This window comes from Panthera uncia, unplaced genomic scaffold (assembly GCF_023721935.1).
Source record: "Panthera uncia isolate 11264 unplaced genomic scaffold, Puncia_PCG_1.0 HiC_scaffold_1274, whole genome shotgun sequence".
In the NCBI taxonomy this organism is placed as follows: Eukaryota; Metazoa; Chordata; class Mammalia; order Carnivora; family Felidae; genus Panthera; species Panthera uncia.
Window position 1 is genome coordinate 172,098 of NW_026057892.1, and position 19,247 is coordinate 191,344.

Sequence of the window (19,247 nt, forward strand, 5' to 3'; positions counted from 1 at the left end):
GTGGTCCAGGTTCATTCCTCTGCTTGTTGCTGTTCAGTTTTCCAACACCATTTGCTAAAGAGACTTTTTTCCATTGGATATGCTTTCCTGCTTTGTCAAAGATTAGTTGGCCATATATATGTAGGTCCATTTCTGGGTTCTGTATTTGATTGATCTATGTGTTTGTTTTTGTGTTGGTACCATACTGTATCGATGATTACAGCTTTGTAATACAGCTTGAAGTCTGGAATTGTGATGCCTCAAGGTTTGGTTTTCTTTTTCAACATTATTTAGGTTACTGAGGGTCTTTCCTGGTTCCATACAAATTATGGAATTCTTTGTTCTAGCTCTGTGAATAATGCTGCTGTTATTTTGAGAGGGATTGCATTGAATGTGTAGATTGCTTTGGTTGTATTGACATTTTAACAATATTTTTTCTTCCAATCCATGAGTAAGAAATTGTCTTCTTCAATTTCTTTCATAAGTGTTCTATAGTTTTCAGCAAACAGATCTTTTATCTCTTCAGTTAAGTTTATTTCTAGGTATCTTATGGTTTTCGGTGCAATTGTAAACAGGATCAATTCTCTTTCTCCTGCTTCATTATTAGTATATAGAAATGCAACAGATTTCTGTACATTGATTTTATATCCTGTGACTTTGCTGAATTCACGTATCAGTTCTAGCAAATTTTGGTGAATCAGGTTTTCCACGTAGAATATGTCATCTGCGAAGAGTGAAAGTTTGACTTCTTTTTTGCCAATTTGTTTGTTTTTTTTTAATGTTTTTATTTTTGAGAGAGAGAGAGAGAGAGAGAGAGAGAGAGAGAGAGAGATCATGAGTGGGGGAGGGGCAGAGAGAGAGGGAGACACAGAATCTGAAGCAGGCTCCAGGCTCTGAGCTGTCTGCACAGAACCCAACACGGGGCTCGAACTCATGAGCTGTGAGATCATGACCTGAGCCGAAGTCAGACACTTAACTGACTGAGCCACCCAGGCACCCCTTTTCTTGCCAATTTGTATAACTTTTATTTCTTTTTGTTGTCTGATTGCTGAGGCTAGGACTTCCAGTCCTATGCTAAACAACAGTGGTGAGAGTGGATATCCCGTCACGTTCCTGACCTTAGGGGGACGCTCTCAGCTTTTCTCCACTGAGGATGATATTAGCTGTGCAGTTTTTGTATGTGGCCTTTATGATGTTGAGGTACGTTCCTTCTACCCCTATTTTTTTGAGGGTTTTTATTAAGAAAGTTTGCTATATTTGGTCAAATGCTTTTTTCTGCACCTATTGAGAGGATCATATGGTTCTTATCCTTTCTTTTATTAATGTAGTGTATCATGTTGATTGATTTACAAATATTGAACCCATCCTGATGCCCAGGAATAAATTCATGGTGAATAATTCTTTTAATACACTGTTGGATTTAATTTGCTAGGATCTTGTTGAGAATTTTTGCATCCAGGTTCATCAGGGATAGTGGTTTGTAGTTCTCCTTTTTAGTGGGGTACTTTGACTTTGGAATCAAGGTAATGCTGGCTTCATAAAATGAGTTTGGAAGCTTTCCTTCCAGTTATATTTTTTGGGAACAGTTTGAGAAGAATAGGTATTAACTCTTCTTTAAATGTCTGGTAGAATTCCCCTGGAAAGCCATCTGGCCCAGTACTCTTATTTTTTGGGAGATTTTTGATTACTGACTCAATTTCTTTGCTGGTTACGGGTCTATTCAAATTTCCTATTTCTTTGAGTTTCAGTTTTGGTAGTTTGTATGTTTCTAGGAATTTGTCTGTTTCTTCCAGATTGCCCTGTTTGTTGGCATATAATTTTTCATGGTATTTTCTTACAGTTGTTCGTATTTCTGTCGTGTTGGTTGTGATCTTTTCCCTTTCATTTGTGTTTTATCTATTTGGGTCCTTTCTCTTTTCTTTTTGATAAATCTGGCTTTTTATCGATTTTGTTAATTCTTTCAAAGAGCTGGCTTTCTCATTGATCTGTTCTGGGTTTTTTTTGTTTGTTTGTTTCTATATTATTTATTTCTGCTCTAGTTTTTATTATTTCCCTTCTATTGCTGGCTTTATGCCATATTTGCTGTTCCTTTCCTAGCTCCTTTAGGTGTAAGGTTAGATGGTGTATTGGGGATCTTTCTTGCTTCTTGAGATAGGCCTGTATTACAATATGCTTCACCCTTAGGACTGACTTTGCTGCATCAGAAGGGGTTTGGACTGGCATGTTTTCATTTTCATTGGCTTCCATGTATTTTTTTATTTCTTTAATTTCCTGGTTAACTCATTCATTCTTTAGTAGGATGTTCTGTAATCTCCGTGTATTTGAGGGCTTTCCAAATGCTTTCTTGTGGTTGACTTCAAGTTTCATAGCATTGTGATCTGAAAATATGCATGGTATAATCTTTTTGTACCTGTTGAGGGCTGATTTGTGGCCAACTGTGTGATCTATTCTGGGGAATGTTCCACATGCATTCAAGAAGATGTGTATCCTGCTGTTTTAGGGTGAAATGTTCTGAATGTATCTGTTAAGTCCATCTGGCCCAGTGTCTCATTCAAAGCCATTGGTTCCTGTTGATTTTCTGCTTAGATAATTTGTCCATTGTTGTAAGTGGAGTATTAAAGTCCCCTACTATTATTATTATCAATGGGTTTCTTCATGTTTGTAATTAATTGATTTATGTCTTTGGGTGCTCTCAGGTTGGTGGCATAAATATTTACAATTGTTAGATTTTCTTGACAGATAGACCCCTTAATTATGATATAATGCCCTTCTTCATCTCTTGTTACAGTCTTTATTTTAGAATCTAGTTTGTCTGGGATGCCTGGGTGATTCACTTGGTTAAGCACCTGACTTCAGCTCAGGTCATGATCTCACAGTTTGTGAGTTTGTGCCCTGCATCAGGCTCTCTGCACAGAGCCTGCTTCAGATCCTCTGTCCCCTCTCTTTGCCCCTCCCCCACTAACACACTCTCTCTTTTCTGCTCAAAAATAAATATATTTTTTAAAAAATAAATTCCAGTTTGAGGGTGACTGGGTGGCTCAGTCAGTTGAGCATTCAACTTCAGCTCAGGTCATGATCTCACAGTTCATGAGTTCAAGCACCGCGCCAGGCTCTGTGTGGACAGCTCGGAGCCTGGAGCCTGCTTTGGATTCTATCTCCCTCTCTCTCTCTGCCCCTCCCCAGCTTGCACTCTGTCTCTCCCTCTCTCAAAAATAAACATTAAAAAAATGTTTTTTAAATAAATTCTAGTTTGTCTGATATAAGCATGGCTATCCTGTCTTTCTTTTGACATCCATTAGCATGATAGATGGTTCTCCATCCCCTCACTTTCAATCTGCAAGTGTCTTTAGGTCTAATGAATCTCATGTAGGCAGCATATAGATGGATCTTTTTTTATCCATTCTGATACCCTGTGTCTTTTGATTGGTGCATTTAGTCCATTTACATTAAGAGTGATTCTTGAAAGATAGGAATTTAGTGCCATTGTGTTACCTGTAGAGTTGGTGTTTCTGGTGATGTTCTTTGGTCCTTTGTAGTTTTTGTTGTTTTGGTCTCCTTTCCTCCTCCTTCTCCTTCTTCTCCTCCTTCTTCTCTTTCTCCTCATCCTCCTCCTCTCCACCCAGAGTCCCCCTTAAAATTTCTTGCAGGACTTGTTTAGTGGTTACTAACTCTTTTAGTTTTTGTCTGGGAAACTCTTTATCTCTCCTATTCTGAATGATAACCTTACTGGATAAAGTATTCTTGGCTGCATATTTTTCCCACTTAGCACGTTGAATATTTCCTGCCACTCCCTTCTGGTGTGCCAAGTTTCAGTGGACAGGTCTGCTGCTAACCTAATGTGTCTACCCTTGTAGGTTAAGAGCCTTTTGTCCCTCACTGCTTTCAGAATTCTCTCTTTATCTTTGTATTTTGCAAGTTTCACTATGATATGTTGTGGTGTTGGCCTGTTTTTCTTGATTTTGAGGGGACTTCTCTGTGCCTCTTGGACTTGAATGTCTGTTTCCTTCCCCAGATGGGAAAGCTCTCAGCTATAATTTGTTCAAATAATCCTTTTCCTGCTCTTCTTCTGGGACACCAATGAAACAGATATTGTTTCATTTTATGGAATCACTAAGTAGCCTAAGTCTCCCTTTGTGCTCTAATAGTTCCCTTTCCCTCTTCTTTTCAGCTTCATTATTTTCTATAATTTTATCTTCTTTCTCACCTATTCTCCCTTCTGCTTCTTCAATCCTCATTGTGACTGTATACAGTCAGCTTTACACCTCAGTTATAGCATTTTTTATTTCAGTCTGACTAGTTTTTAGGTCTTTGATCTGCAGCAAGGGTTTCTGTGGTGTCTTCTATGCTTTTTTTCGAGCCTAGCTAGTAGTTTTATGACTGTTCTAAGTTCTTGTTCAAATATATTGCTTAGATCTGTTTTGAGCAAGTCCCTGGCTGTGATTTCTTCTTAACCTTTCTTTTGGGGAGAATTCCTCCATTCTGTCATTTTGGCTAAAGTTTCTGTCTTGTGTGTGTTCTGGAAACCTGTTAATGTTTCCTGCACCTGAGAGTAATGCTATATTAAAAAGGGGTCATACACTGTTGAGGGCCTGGCACTCCAGGAAGTATTTCTGGTGTATGTTGTGTGTACTCTGCTGTTGTGTTTTGGCTGCTCTTTCCCCCAGGTCAGTCCTCTGCAGAACTCCTCCTGCTTGCGGTGGGGAGTGTTTGGACCTTTCACTAAGTGTGCTTTGATTTGTTTGTTAGAATAAGCCAGGGGCACCTGGGTAGCTCAGTTAATTGACTGTTGATCTTGGCTCAGGTCATGATCTCATGGTTTCCTGAGTTAGAGCTCCACATCAGGCTTTGTGCTGACGGTGCACAGAAACTGCTTGGGATTCTCTCTCTCCCTTTCTCTCTGTCCTCCCCTGCTCGCTCTCTCTCTCTCTCCCCCTCTCAAATAAACTTAAAAAAAAAAATAAGCCTCATACCTGCTACACTCTCTCTCTTCAACCTTGGAGATCCTTCTGCCACTCTGCAGATTGATTTTCTGGGTGTTCCAAGTGACCTGGCCTCAATACACATGTGTTTGAGGGACAAGGAAAGCCCTATTTCTCCACCATCCTAACTCCTCCCCAACAATATACTATTTAGAGATACAGATGTGGCAAAGCTATAATGAAAGTCAAAGGAATAATAATTTTTTTAAACTTCAGATGAATGATTCTCTAGGAGGGGAGGCAAAGCATTGTATTTGGGAAGAACCATGCAGATGGCTTCAAAGGTGGTGGTAAAATTTTATTAAGCAGGTGACACGTACAGAATGTTTATTTGTCTTTATGCTATATATTTTTTGTACATGTAAAATGGTTGATAATTTATAAAAATTTTAAATCATTGAGATGCAATTCATGTACAATTCACTCATTTAAAGTGTATAATTTAGGGGCTTCTGGGTGACTCAGTCGGTTAAGTGTCAACTTCAGCTCAGGGCATGATCTCACGGTTCATGAGTTCAAGCCCCACATTGGGCTCCATGCGGACAGCTCAGAGCCTGGAGCCTGCTTCAGATTCTGTGTCTCCCTGCCCTGTGTCTCTCTCTGCCCTCCATGCTTCACACTCTGTCTCTCTCTCAAAAATAAACATTAAAAAAAATTTTTTTAAAGCTAAGTGTATAATTTAATGGTTTTTAGTCCATGCAGAGATAGATACAACTAACATGAGTCAATTTTAGATCATTCTCATCACCTCAAAAGGAAACTCCCTTTAGTTGTCAGCCTCCTACATTCCCACCCACCTACCCTGACCCTATGCATCCATTAATCTACTTTCTATCCCATATATTTGTCTTTTCTGGACAGTTCATATAAATGGAATCATGTAATATTTAGACTTCTGTGACTGGCTTCTTTCACTCAGCATAATGTTCTCAAGGTTCGTCCAAGTTGTAGCATGGGTCAGTACTTCATCCCTTTTTATGGCTGGCACAGTAGGTAAAAATTGGTTTGTCTAAGGGCCACCTGAGTGGCTCAGTTGGTTAAGCATCCAACTTCGGCTCAGGTCGTGATCTCACAGTTTGTGAGTTCGAGCCCCATGTCGGGCTCTGCTGACAGCTCGGAGACTGGAGCCTGCTTCATATTCTGTCTCTCCCTCTGCCCTTCCCTCACTCACACTTTGTGTCTCTCTCTCTCTCTCAAGAATAAATAAGCATTAAAAAATTTGTTTTTAAAAATTGGCTTGTCTTTAATGCTGGTGCTTGGAGTAAAATAGTTTAATTAGAGGGAAATGAGAAAGATGAAGATTTCTCTGCAGATTCTAAAGGATCTTAAACTACTTCCAGGATCTCTAGAGGTGGATGGCACTGGTTCTCATTCCAGAACGTGACTTCCTTTTTTCTAAATTTGTGGAATACAAAGCTGTGGGGCAAATGTTTGATTCCCAAGCAAATGTGAATGGGGAGAGTGCAGAAGAGTTATTTCATGAGGAAAAGCAGACAAGATCTGATGGAAGAGACGGGAGGGGTGAGAAGGGAGGCGGAGAGCTATCTGCAGTAGAAGGAACAGAGCTACAAGAATAAGAGGTGGAAGGACAGCTTGGACAGACTAAAGGGAAGGGAGATGGTGATGAGGTGAGGACATTGGATAAGAGAAATCCCTGAATTCTCCCATAGCTGGTGGCATCACCCTGGGGCTGGGGAGTAGGGCATGGCTGAGTCTTACGAAGGGGTGGGTATACAGGTGGCATCGGTGTGCTTCTGGACTTCCAAAGCACCACATGTGGAACGTATCTGTATTTGGCCTCTATGTGCATTGGAAGTATTCACTTATTCAATCAACAAGCTCTTAATTAAGCTCCTGCCAGGTGCCAAACACCGTGCTAAGCCCCAGAGAGACTATCTGTCTGCCCCAGCCTGTGGGGGACTTGCCATCTCACGGAAACAATATTTGCTATTTCTTTTCCATTTTCGCACAGTTCCTAGAAGTGTATCTTCATAGAATGGGCAAATTGCAACTATTATTAGTAATTGAGGAAAGGAAGCTTTTTACATTCAGAGTTTTTACAAAAATGCAATATGTAAGATGTTCAACTATATATCTTTGGCTTTGAAGCGTACAAACAAAATTAAAAAGTGAAAAACTAATTGTATAGTATTAAAGGTTCACATTGATTTCAGTGGGAATTTTTCTTCTCATAAAGAGTATACTTAGGAACTTGAAAAGTTTACAAAAGGAGGAGCAGGAAAAAACACATAATAAGTGACACATGCTTTTATCATTTTCCTGCATTTCACATTGCTGTGATGATTAACATATACATGGATTTATGGATCTGAAAGTTTTTCAATGACTCATCTGTTTACAATTAAAATGTGGATTTCATCTCCTTTATCCCTCTTTAATTCAGTCATATCCCCAAGCACCCATCAATGCACTGCTGTGTGGAAACTAGGCTTCTCTCCTTGAAGATACTGTTTATTGGAAAAGTAAAAGAAAAAAAGTTGCCTTGCATCAGCTAACGTTGGCCATTATGCTTGCTTTCACTAAAGAGTGTTATTATTTAGTGTTTTTGTGAAGATTTGCTCTCTTCAAGCATCCCAGCCCTGTCTGGATTCAGTGCACAATCCCATTTCAATACCAGCAATGGCAGTGGGAACTGTCGCAGTCGAATGCTCCGTGTGGACTGAGTCCTGGGAACTTACTAGAATTGTTGAAAGTTAGGTCTCTTTTTCACATGTCTGTGAAACTTAGATGCAGCTCCATTCATTATGTTCTTTTCCCCAGCTGTGGCCTGCAATTAGTATTTCTTTCTTCCTTTTTTTAAAATAAAGACTCTGACTCCGTTTTTGTAACGTTTATTTATTTTTGAGAGAGAGAGTGCCAGCGGGGAGGGACAGAGACACACACACACACACACACACAGAATCTAAAGCAGGGTCCAGGCTCTGAGCTGTCAGCACAGAGCCCGACTCATGAACAGCAAGATCATGACCTGAGCCGAGGTCAGACGCTTAACTAACTGAGCCATCCAGGCACCTCACAATTAGTATTTCTGATAGTAGAAACTAAAAATGCTGGTAAGCCACAGAAAGAAAAATCCTTTGGTTTGTGAGAGCTTCAAATTTCATTTCAGTCTCATTCCTTAATCACCCTAGAGGAAGAATATCTATGAAAAATGGAAATATCAGGCCCTAAGCCAATCTGTGAAAAGCTAAGTAGTAAAGGTCTGGAGCCAAGGACAGCCTCTTCACAGTGCTTCTGCAACCCCCATGCAAAACAACCCCAAGCACAATGTTGAAATGAATGCATTTTATTTTGAATATTAAATCTTAAATTTAAAGCCTTATTAAATCCTTCATTCACAAATGGAAATAGTAAGATGCCAAATTCTTTTAAAATTTTAGATTTCCTAACCTTCCTGGCCTCTGGTCCTTTGAGGAGGCAGCCTGGGCTTTGAAAAGGAGGCAGTCCTCTAAGGCAGCAATGTCTAGTAGAAGTAGGACATGAGCCACGTCTACAGTTTTAAGTTTTCTAATCACAGAGAAAATTAGAAACAAAAAAAAAAAAAACGGGTGAAATTGATGGTAATACTATTAATTTATTTAACCTAAATACATCTCAAATAGTATTTTAATGTGTAATCAATATAAAATTATTAATGAAATTTTTACCTTTTTTGGTACTAAATCTTTGAAGTTCACTCTATTTTACACTTTCAGTACATCATAAACTGGCCACATTCCAGGTGCTGAGTACTCACATGTGTTGAGAGGCAGGCACACTGAGTGCAACAGTGAGGGCTCTGACTCCCCTTGACCTCCAGGAAGTGAAGTGCCACACCCCTCCCTCTCCTCCACCACCAAAGGGGAGAAAAGCACCCTGAGAGGAAGCAGAGGGGCACAAGCAGGAAGTTTCCCCAAATGGAGCACTGCTTCCCAGCTGCTTCTCGGCGGGGGCCCATTCCTCCTTCTCAGATATCAGACAGCAATGAAAGGAAGATGGGGCCCCAGGAGGAGGGAACTCCATGTCTTCAGACCTGTCCACAGCCTTGACGTCCAGAGTTTAGATTTGGAGGGACTAGATTAAAGGCAAATTTGTTATTTTGCAATTTGGGCTTGCGTCCTACGGTCAGACTCTGGTCGCCTATTTCCTCTTGCAGTGTGGGGCACTATGTGAGCTTAAGCACCAATCACATACATACATGTCCACATGTATTTCTGTTTCACCCAGGAGATCCAGCATTAAATAAGGGAAGAAGTTGGGACACCTGGGTGGCTCAGTCGGCTAAGCAATTGACTTTGGCTCAGGTCATGATCTCACGGCTCGTGGGTTCGAGGCCCCATCAGGCTCTGTGCCTCTGTGCCGACAGCTCAGAGCCTGGAGTCTGCTTCGGATTCTAGGTCTCCCTTTCTCTCTGCCCCTCCCCCACACATGCTGTCTGTCTCTCTCTCAAAAATAAATAAAACTAAAAATTTTTTTTAAATGAGGGAAGAAGGAAATCAGTATCTATAGTATGCCTACTATTTGCTAAGAAACATAATTAATATATCATTGAATCTTGACATCCTGTCTGCAATTGGTGTATTATTAGCCATTGTATAAGAAACCATCCCAATACTTTAGCTCATGATTGAGTTGGTCAGCAGTTTAGCCTGGGCTCATCAGGACCAGTCTGGTCTCTGCTGGGCTCCTTCATGCACTGGTGGTCAGCAGCTGGTTGACCAGGGGACTCTACTTCTGAGAATGAGCTGGCTGTCAACTGGGCACCTTGGTTCTCTTCCTCATGGTACCTCATCCTCCAGCCAGCTAACATGGGCTTGGAGACAGCTGTATTCTGAAAGAAAAAGCAGAAACATCTAAGACCTTTTGAGCCCATGCCCCAAACTGGCACACTGCTGTCATACCCACTGCTTTCTATTGACCAGAGCAAGTAAGACCATGTCTGATGCAAGGTTTGGAGGAAGAGTCTGCCTGTCAGTAGGGGCAGCTATAAAATCACGTTGCAAAGGTTGTGGACCACAAGGAGGAATGAAAAGTCACTGCTGTTTTTACAATCAGTATCCTTATGCTTTTTCTTGCAAATGAGGTTTATGTAACTGTTCCAAGTCAAGAAATTTGTCCAAAGCCCCACAGCTACTAAGTGGCTGGGCTGGGACCCCATATCATCTCCTGACTGCAGAGCCCTCCTGCCTCCACTAGATCACACTGCATGCGGCTTCCCTATCACCCGAGGTTCTGGAAAGTGAGGCTTCTGCAATAGAAACAGAATTCCTTTGAGATCTGCATCCATCTTGTACTCTTCATGTCGGGAATAGTCCAGAGAATACTGAGTGAATTGGAAAGATTTGGAATAATTTAGGGAAATGGCTGAGGGCTGAGTTTAGGAAATCAAGTCTTCAGCAGTAGAGTTTTACTTTCTAATCATAGGAGAAATTTGAAAACATGTATAATGCACTCCACGTGTTTGCAAATTCTTTTCATCCCTTTTTGGTATCTGTAGGCTATTAATGATTTTCAACACAGACTAAATCAAACTGCTATGCCCGAAGCAACCTCTTATTCTGAAAGCAAGTGACATAAAGATAGATCTGCTAAGAAGACATTTCCTCCTGTTACAGTTTAGACAAAGAGCTGAGTAATCTGAAGTAGTCCTTTGATTTTAACAGGGCAGAGCTGTTTTCTAAGACCCCAGAGCACACATGGAAATCACTTACAGCATATGCATCCCTGGCCCTGAATCTGTGGCCCTCACCCCGGCTGCACATTAAATCAGCTGGGGGCTTTCGAAATTCACAGAACCCAAATCACAACAGATCAGTTAAATCTGAATCCCTGGAGTGGGGCCAGGGCATCAGCGTTTTTTTTAATAGCTTTCCAGGTGATCATAGTGGGTGGCAAGGCTGAAACCAACATTGTTGGGTGAACTAGCTGCAAATAGTTTACCAAGTAAAGTGTAAAAACGTTCACTGCCAAGTGTAGCCTTTCAGTCTTACCTGCCATCACCTGATCACTATCCTGTGCATGAACAGACCTCTGCTACTAGCTTTGTTCCTGTCAACACAGTTCCACGAGTATGTGTATACAAAATGCAAGGTGCTGTGCTAGGTGTCCTGGTGTCAGTACACATCTTTGGGAGGGAGGACTTTCCTGGAAAAAAATTGCATCACAAAAAATCAAAGCCATATGACCTACCAAACTGAAGCAAAAATAGAAAGACCCGGTGCACCTGGGTGGCTCAGTCGGTTGAACGTCCGACTTCGGCTCAGGTCATGATCTCACAGCTCATGAGTTCCAGCCCTGCATCAGGCTCTGTGCTGACAGCTCAGAGCCTGGAGCCTGCTTCAGATTCTGTGTCTCCCTCTCTCTCTGCTCCTCCTCTGCTCATGCTCTATCTCCTTCTCTCTAAAAAAAAAAAAAAAAAAAAAAAAAAAAAAAAAAAAAATAAAATAGACCCTAGGCATTCACCCAAGGTTTAGGACATTCATACTTTGTAATATTAAAATCCATCTGATATGCCACGAGCAAACATGTTTACTTTAAAACAAAACCCAACCAAATGCTGCTGTTTATTCTGAGATATTGAGGATTTTTATGAAAATATGTATTTAAATTTTAATTGACATAAACATGCATACAGGAATATATGCAGAAACCATTCACGTAAAGCTCAGTGAATTATTACAGGTTGAATACACTTGTGTAACTAAGCGCTAGAACCAGCTTCTCTCAGGCCCCCTGACAATCTTTCTCTTCCTCCCTCCTTCACAAAGGTAACTGATGTCTTAAATGGCTAACACTGTAGATCACTCCAAAAAGTCTCTCATGCTGCCCTGTGGCAGTCAGCTCCTCCCCTCCCTTATCCCTTGGCAACCACTGATCATTTTTCATCCCTATAATTTTTTCTTTTCTAGAATGTCATTTAAGAGGAATCATGTAATATATAGCTTTTTGAGTCTGACTTCCCTCACTTAGAGAAAAACACTTAAGATACATCCTTGTCCTTGTGTGAATCAGCTGTCTGTTCCTTTTGTTGCCAAGCAGTATCCTATTGTATGGATGTATCTGGGTTATTTTCATTCACTCACCTGGTGAAGGACACCTGGTTTATTTCCAGGTTCTGGAAATTATGGCTAAAGTGGCTATACATAATCACGCACAAGTTTTTAACATTAGTTTTCAATTCACTTCACTAAATACCTAGGAGTGGAATATCTGGATCATCTAATGTTTAACTTTACAAAAAACTGTTAAATTATTTTCCAAAGTCACCACCATTTTGCATTTCCAGTTCTAGTCATTCCAGATGCTCAAAAGCACTTGCTATTTGCAATTTTTTTTTAGACATTTAAAAATTTTTTCTTAATGTTTATTTTTGAGAGAGAGAGAGAGAGAGAGAGAGAATGGGGGAGGAGCAGAGAGAGACACACACACAGAATCTGAACCAGGCTCCAGAGCCTGACATGGGGCTTGAACCCACTAACTGTGAGATCATGACCTGAGCTGAAGTTGGACCCTTAACCGATGGAGCCACCCAGGCACCCCTAAACATTCTAATAGGTATGTTGCGTCTCATTGTGGCTTCTGCTTCATTTTGAAGGAGAGTTTTGCTAAGTGAATGTGGAATCCTTTGTTGACATTGACTTTTCCCCCTGCACTTTAAAGATATCATTTCATTGTTGATTTGTCTCTTATTCTTGATGATGTATCATTTGTCATTCATATTATTATCCCTTGTATGTAATGTGGTGTCCTTCCCTGCCTACTTTCAAGATTTTCTTATCATCTTTGGATTTTTGCAGTTTGACTATGATGTGTTAGGTTTAGTTTGATTTGTATTTTTTTTTTAACCTTCTTGGATCTAAAAATTTAGGTTTTCTACCAAATTTTAGGCTTTTAATTTTTGACAAGCTCAAAAGTAAATTCCTTTTCCTTTTATCATCTTTCTAACTTTTTATAATTTCCATTTTTCTGCTGAGTTTCCACATCATTTCATTAATTATGAGAACATTTTTCTTTACCCCCAGGAACATATTTATAGTAGCTGATTTTAATTTTTTTAATTTTTAAAAAAAAATTTTTTTTGAGAGACAGAGTGAGCAGGGGAGAGGCAGAGAGAGAGGGAGACACAGAATCCAAAGCAGGGCCAAGGCTGTCAGCACAGAACCCAACACAGGGTTCAAACTTATAAAACCGCAAGATCATGACCTGAGCCAAAGTCAGATGCTTAACTGACTGAGCCCCGTAGTACTGATTTTAAATCCTTGTCTGCTAACTGCAACATTTTGGATATCTGAGGGATAGTTTCCACTGCCTGCTTTTTGTTTTGTATATAGAATACATTTTCCTGTTTCTTCACACATCTCATGATTTTTAAAAATTGCATACTAGACATTATCAGTGATAGTTATAGAAGACTCTGGATTCTGTTTTATTCCTTTGAAGAGTGTTAATTTCCTAGTACAGAGTTAACTTGGCTAGGCTCAAAACTCACTACAGTAGGCACAGCTGAAATCCTCTTTCAGGCTGGGCCCCTTAAAAGATGTTCTGCACATATGTAGTTTAAAGATCTATCCCTTATTTAGGGGAAACCTACATATATATTTTGGAATTTACCCCTTTGTGGCTCCCTCCCTTCCAGAATTTCTCCCCTAACTTTTCAGAAACTCTGCTAGCCCTAAAAATGTCCTTTCTGACACCACAAGTAAGACTGTGGTTTTCTGCCTACATGGGTCATGCACAGATTGTGAAGTACATTGAGGCAAAAAGACTCAAGCTTGCAAATATCTCCTGTCACAATTCCCATCATTCAAGGGTAGATTCCCTTTCTCTTCTGCTTACTTTCTGGAAATATATACACACATATAGCTTATGTGTATTATATATAGGTACATACTTCTCTTTAACAATATGTGATATTTTATCCAGATTTTATTACTGTTATCTGTGAGAGTATTAGTTCACAGGCTACATAACCATTACTGGAAGCCAGAACCTCAGTTTTCCAATTGTTTTTTTTTTTTAATATTTATTTATTTTTGAGAGAGAGACAGAGTATGAGCAGAGGATGAGCAGAGAGAGAGGGAGACACAGAATCCAAAGCAGGCTCCAGGATCTGAGTTGTCCGCACAGAGCCCAATGCAGGGCTTGAACCCACAAACTGTGAGATCATGGCCTGAGCAGAAGTTAGATGCTTAACCAACTGAGCCACCCAGGTGCCCGTGTTTTTTTTTTTTTTAATATATATAAATGGAATTATACAGTTTATATATTTTTGTATCTGTTTTCTTTGCTGCAACATTATGATGGTGATATTTATCCATGCATTGTATGCAGCCATTTTTAAATACATCATTTATTTTTAAATATTGTGGTGAAATATACACAACATAAAATTTACCACTTTAAGCATTTAAGTGTACAGTTCAGTAGCATTACCTACATTCACGTTTTTATGCAACCATCACCTCCATCCATGCACAGATTTTTTTTTATCTTATAAAGCTAAAACTCGTACCCATTGAACAATCACTTCCCATTCCCACCTCCCTTCAGCCCTGGCAACCACAATTCTACTTTCTGTCTCCGTGAACTTGACTACTCTAGGAACCTCATATGAGTAGAATCATACAGTATTTGGTTTTTTTCTATTTATTGTAGCATGTGTCCAAATTTCCTCTCTTTTTAAGGCTGAATAATATTCCATTGTATGTATTACCACATTTTATCAATTCATCCATTGATGGACACTTGGGTTTATTCCACCTTTTGGATATTGGCAATAATGCTGCTATAACCATATGTGTACATATATATCAGTGTCCCTGATTTCAGTTCTATTGGGTTAATACCCAGAAGTGGAGTTATTGGATCATATGATAATCCTATTTTTAATATTTTGAGGAATCACCGTACATTTTCTATCTATAGCCAGGTTTTGGTTTCACTGATTTTCTATTCTCTATTTTATTTATCTCTACTCCAGTCTTTATTTCCTTCCCTCTACTAGATTTAACATGTTCTTCTTTTTCTAATCTTTTAAATTGTAATGTTAGGGTATTGATTTGAGATCTCCCTTTGTAATATAAAAATTTATAGATATTAATTTCTCCCATAGCACTGGTTTTGCTGGGCCCATAAGTTTTGGTATATGGTGTTTTTTGTTTTCATGCATCTCTAAGTATTTTCTAATTTCCCTTATGATTTCTTCTTTGACCCATTGATTAAGAGTGTGTTGTTTAATTTCCACAAATTTGTGAATTTTCTAGTTTTTCTTCTGTATTAATTTCTAACTTTATTTTATTGTGGTCAGAGAAGATACTATATATGACAGTTATCTTTTAAAATATATTGAGATTTATCAGTGGCTTAACATTTGTGGCTCATCCTGGAGAATGTCTCACATGTACTTAAGAAGAATGTATATTCTGTTATTGTTGGGTAGAATGTTCCATATATGTCTGTTACACCTAGTTGGCTTATCACTTGTTCAGATCCCGTATTTTCTTACTTATCTTCTGTCTGGTTATTCTATCCATTATTGAGAGTGAGGTATTAAAGTCTTCAATTATCATTGTAGAACTCTCTATTTCTCCTTTCAATTCTATCAATTTTTGCTTCAAATATTTCATTGGTTTGTTGTTATGTACATAAATGTTTGTAATTGTTATGCTGTCTTGCTGTATTGAATCTTTTATTAGTATTTTCCCTACTGATACTCTATTTCAATTACATTGATTTCTTCTCTAATTTTATTATTTCTTTTTTCCCGTTTACTTTGGATTTAGCTTGCTCTTCTTTTTCTAGTTTCCTAAAATGGAAGTTTACATTATTGATTTTAGATCTTCTTTTCTAATATTTACACATTCAATGATATGAATTTCCCTTAATACTTACACTTTTGATAAGTTGTATTTTCATTTTCATTTAGTTCAATTATTTTTAAATTTCCCTTGATGCTTCTTTGCCCCATGTGTTATTTAGAAACATGCTATTTAATCTCCAAGTATTTCGGGATTTTTCCAGCTATCTTTCTGTTGTTTATTTCCACTTTAATTCCACTGTGGCCTGAGAGCATACTTTGTGTGATTTCTATTCTTTAAAATTTGTTAAGGTGTGTTTAATGGCACAGAATGTGGCATATGTTGTTGAATATTTTACGTGAGCTTGAGAAGGATGTATAGTATAAGATCTGCTTTACCTTAAGTAGTCAATTAGAGCTAGTTGATTGATTATGCTGTTCCATAAGTCCTTACTGATTTGTCAATTACTGATTGTTGTTGACGTCTCTAACTACAATCGTGAATTCATCTATTTTTCCTTGCAGTTCTATCAGTTCCTACCTTGCATATTTTTATGCTTTATTATTAGGATTAAGGATTGTTATGTCTTCTTGCAGAACTCATCACTGTGCTATCACCTATGACCCGGCTTGAGAAACATGGCCTCTTACTTGGACACAAAACACTGAGCTAAATGGTGCTGCCAGTGTATAAGCAGCATAACATCTCCTGACCTTATCTCCCTTATTCTCCCTGAATATTCTGGGATATGAAACTGGAAAAAATCTATAGGGCAAGGTGGTGCCTAATCAAGTAGGTCCTAGAGATGTTCAAAGAAGGGAAAAACACAGAAGGAGGAAACTGAGATCTTAATGGATGGATAAGATTTAGTAGAGAAAATAATGGCACCTTAACCAAGGCAGGGCAATGAACATAGTCAATTCAGAGATATTGGTGAATTCATTCAGTTTTACTTTACAAATTCATAATTTTGTACCACAACTCTGATGTTAGGAGAAATTGAACTCAGGTAAGTCATATGATTTATTTTAAAAACTGGTATGCTACGGCAACTTAAAAATATTTCACAAGGCTTTCCACCCATATAACAATAGAATTACCTTCTATCAACTTGTTTGAGTTGGTTAGCCATACTTTTTTTTAATAGAAACAATGTACAGCAGAGTGTTTAGAAATCAGTCAGGCCACATAAGCAGATAAGGCCACAGTAACTAAAATACAGCACTCTAATATCCCTGACTTTATGCACCACATAGAAGAGGACCATTCAGAAATGTATGTTCTGACATCACAGCCCTGATGGCAGCACTAGAGACTTTCCCTCTTGCTAACTTCTCAGCCAGGGCACTTCCTCTGTTCAAAGCCAATGGTAGTGGATTTCACCATGGCTGCCCTCCCCAGCAAAAATTGGCTGCTAAAGGTTTATAAGGTAATATCTGTAGGGAAAGAAGAGCTCATTAAGCATAAAACAGGCCATCTGCAGTAAGTAAACTTCCCCCTTGTTGTTAGATCCACAGAGCAATGTTCTAGGCCTCAAAGCTGCAGTGGAAAAGATGTTCACCAGGAGAATAGTTTAGAAGTCATTCTTACTATAAAAGGATTCCTAATTCAATATATACCATATCTTAAAAGGCAATGTGCGGCGGGTGGGGGGGGTGGGTAGCACCAGGACACCATAAATATGCTGGCATCAGTTATACTTCAAAACTATAAATCTGAACAGAGGTATGAAGGACCAGAAGGATCAGCTTAGGAAATTGAGGCAATGGTTGCCCATTGTCACATGGGAGCTCTTAGGACAGAGCACAGCCAGACCTGGGTCTCCTGAGTCTCAAGTTGTTAATCTTTCCTGACATGACATTGCCAAAGAGCCTGAGTCAAGGCCCTTCATGTTAGAGAAGAAAGAAAAATGGGGGCCTCCTTCCTTCATATTACTGATGTTCAAAACAGCAATAGGACCGCTCTGCAAAATCACACCCTTCTTCTCTAACCATGTTCTCAAATAACTATGCTCACAATGGATTGGGGAGAAGGGTTGAGAGGGAGAGAGAATGAGCAATCTTCTGCTAAAATTAAAATATTTTCCTATATCCTTCAACAAAAAGAAAGAAAGAAAATAAAGCTAAAATGTAAACTCTTCCCAATTTATTCTCCTATTATTTGGGGGGAGAAGGGTACTTATTAATGCTGGCCTATCCTGAACTCTAGTGTAAATGGATGTCTGACTTAATAAAAATAAATATAAAAGGTATAAATTTAGTTATTTAAGGATCTGTTAAGATCATGAGATATAATTTATGAAACACATATGTTTGGTCATATTTTTCAGATATATTTGGTTTTTTCCACAGTTCCTGAAAATGTTTCAGAGCCACAAATGTGTGTCTTTTTATTAAAGAAGGTGACTTTTTAACCCCACCCAAAGGCAGGGGCCTGGCTGCCAGGAGGACCAACCTTGTGATTAAAGGGTTGGAATTTTTAGTCCCACCTCTGGGGAGGAGAGAAGAGCTACAGATTGAATCAGCCAATGCCTAATGACTTAATCATGTCTATGCAACGACACCTCCATAAAAACCCAAGAGAACAGCTTTTGGGGCCTTTTTTTCTTTTAAAGAATTTCCCCACTTGGGAAACCAGAATGCTTCCATATGTCACCATTCTGGGCCCCAAACTCCATGAGGACAGAAGCTTCTTTGTTCAGGACCTTGCCCTATGGGTCTCTGCATCTGGCTGTTGGTTTATATCCTTTATCATATCCCTTAATAAAATGATAAATGTCAGTTAGTGTTTCCCTGAGTTTTGTGAGCCGCTCTAGCAAATTAATCGAACAAGAGGAGGGGTCACAGGACCCTCCAATCTGTAGTGGTTGGTGAGAAGCACTGGGAACAGTCTGCGGCTCACGACTGGCATTTGAAGTTAGGGGTGGGAGGCAGTCTTGTACAACTGAATGAACCCTTAACCTATGGAATCTGATGCTATCTTCTGGTAGATAGTGTCAGAATTGCATTGAATTCTCAACGAATTGCTGGAGAATTGTTTGGTTGTATGCATGGGGGACGCACCCACATATTGGAATTGGCTCTGGGAACCCTAAAAGAAATCAGGATTTTAAGAGGACCTGCAAAGAGTAGCATGAATTTCAAGGATCTTTCATCTTCTTTCCTGCCTTATTTCCCAAAATGGCATAAAACTGGGTGTGTAAAATTTCCCTAAATGCTATTAAAAATCGTCTATACAAACCAGGAGCCAGTATGTTATTTCAGTAAAGCCCAGAATAATGTCAAAGCCCATTGCAACCCACAAAGTGGGAATCAACACAGGCAAGGGGCGGTGCAGCTGTCCCCTGCCCATCCCCCCAGTTTTCTATTCTCAAGTGAGCAGACTGCAGGCTGACGCCAGAATGAAAAGTAAGAAAGGAGAAAAGGAGGAAAAGGTCAACTCAGAGCTGAATGGCATGCAGGGATGCAGGCTGCACACTGCAAACCCGAAGGGC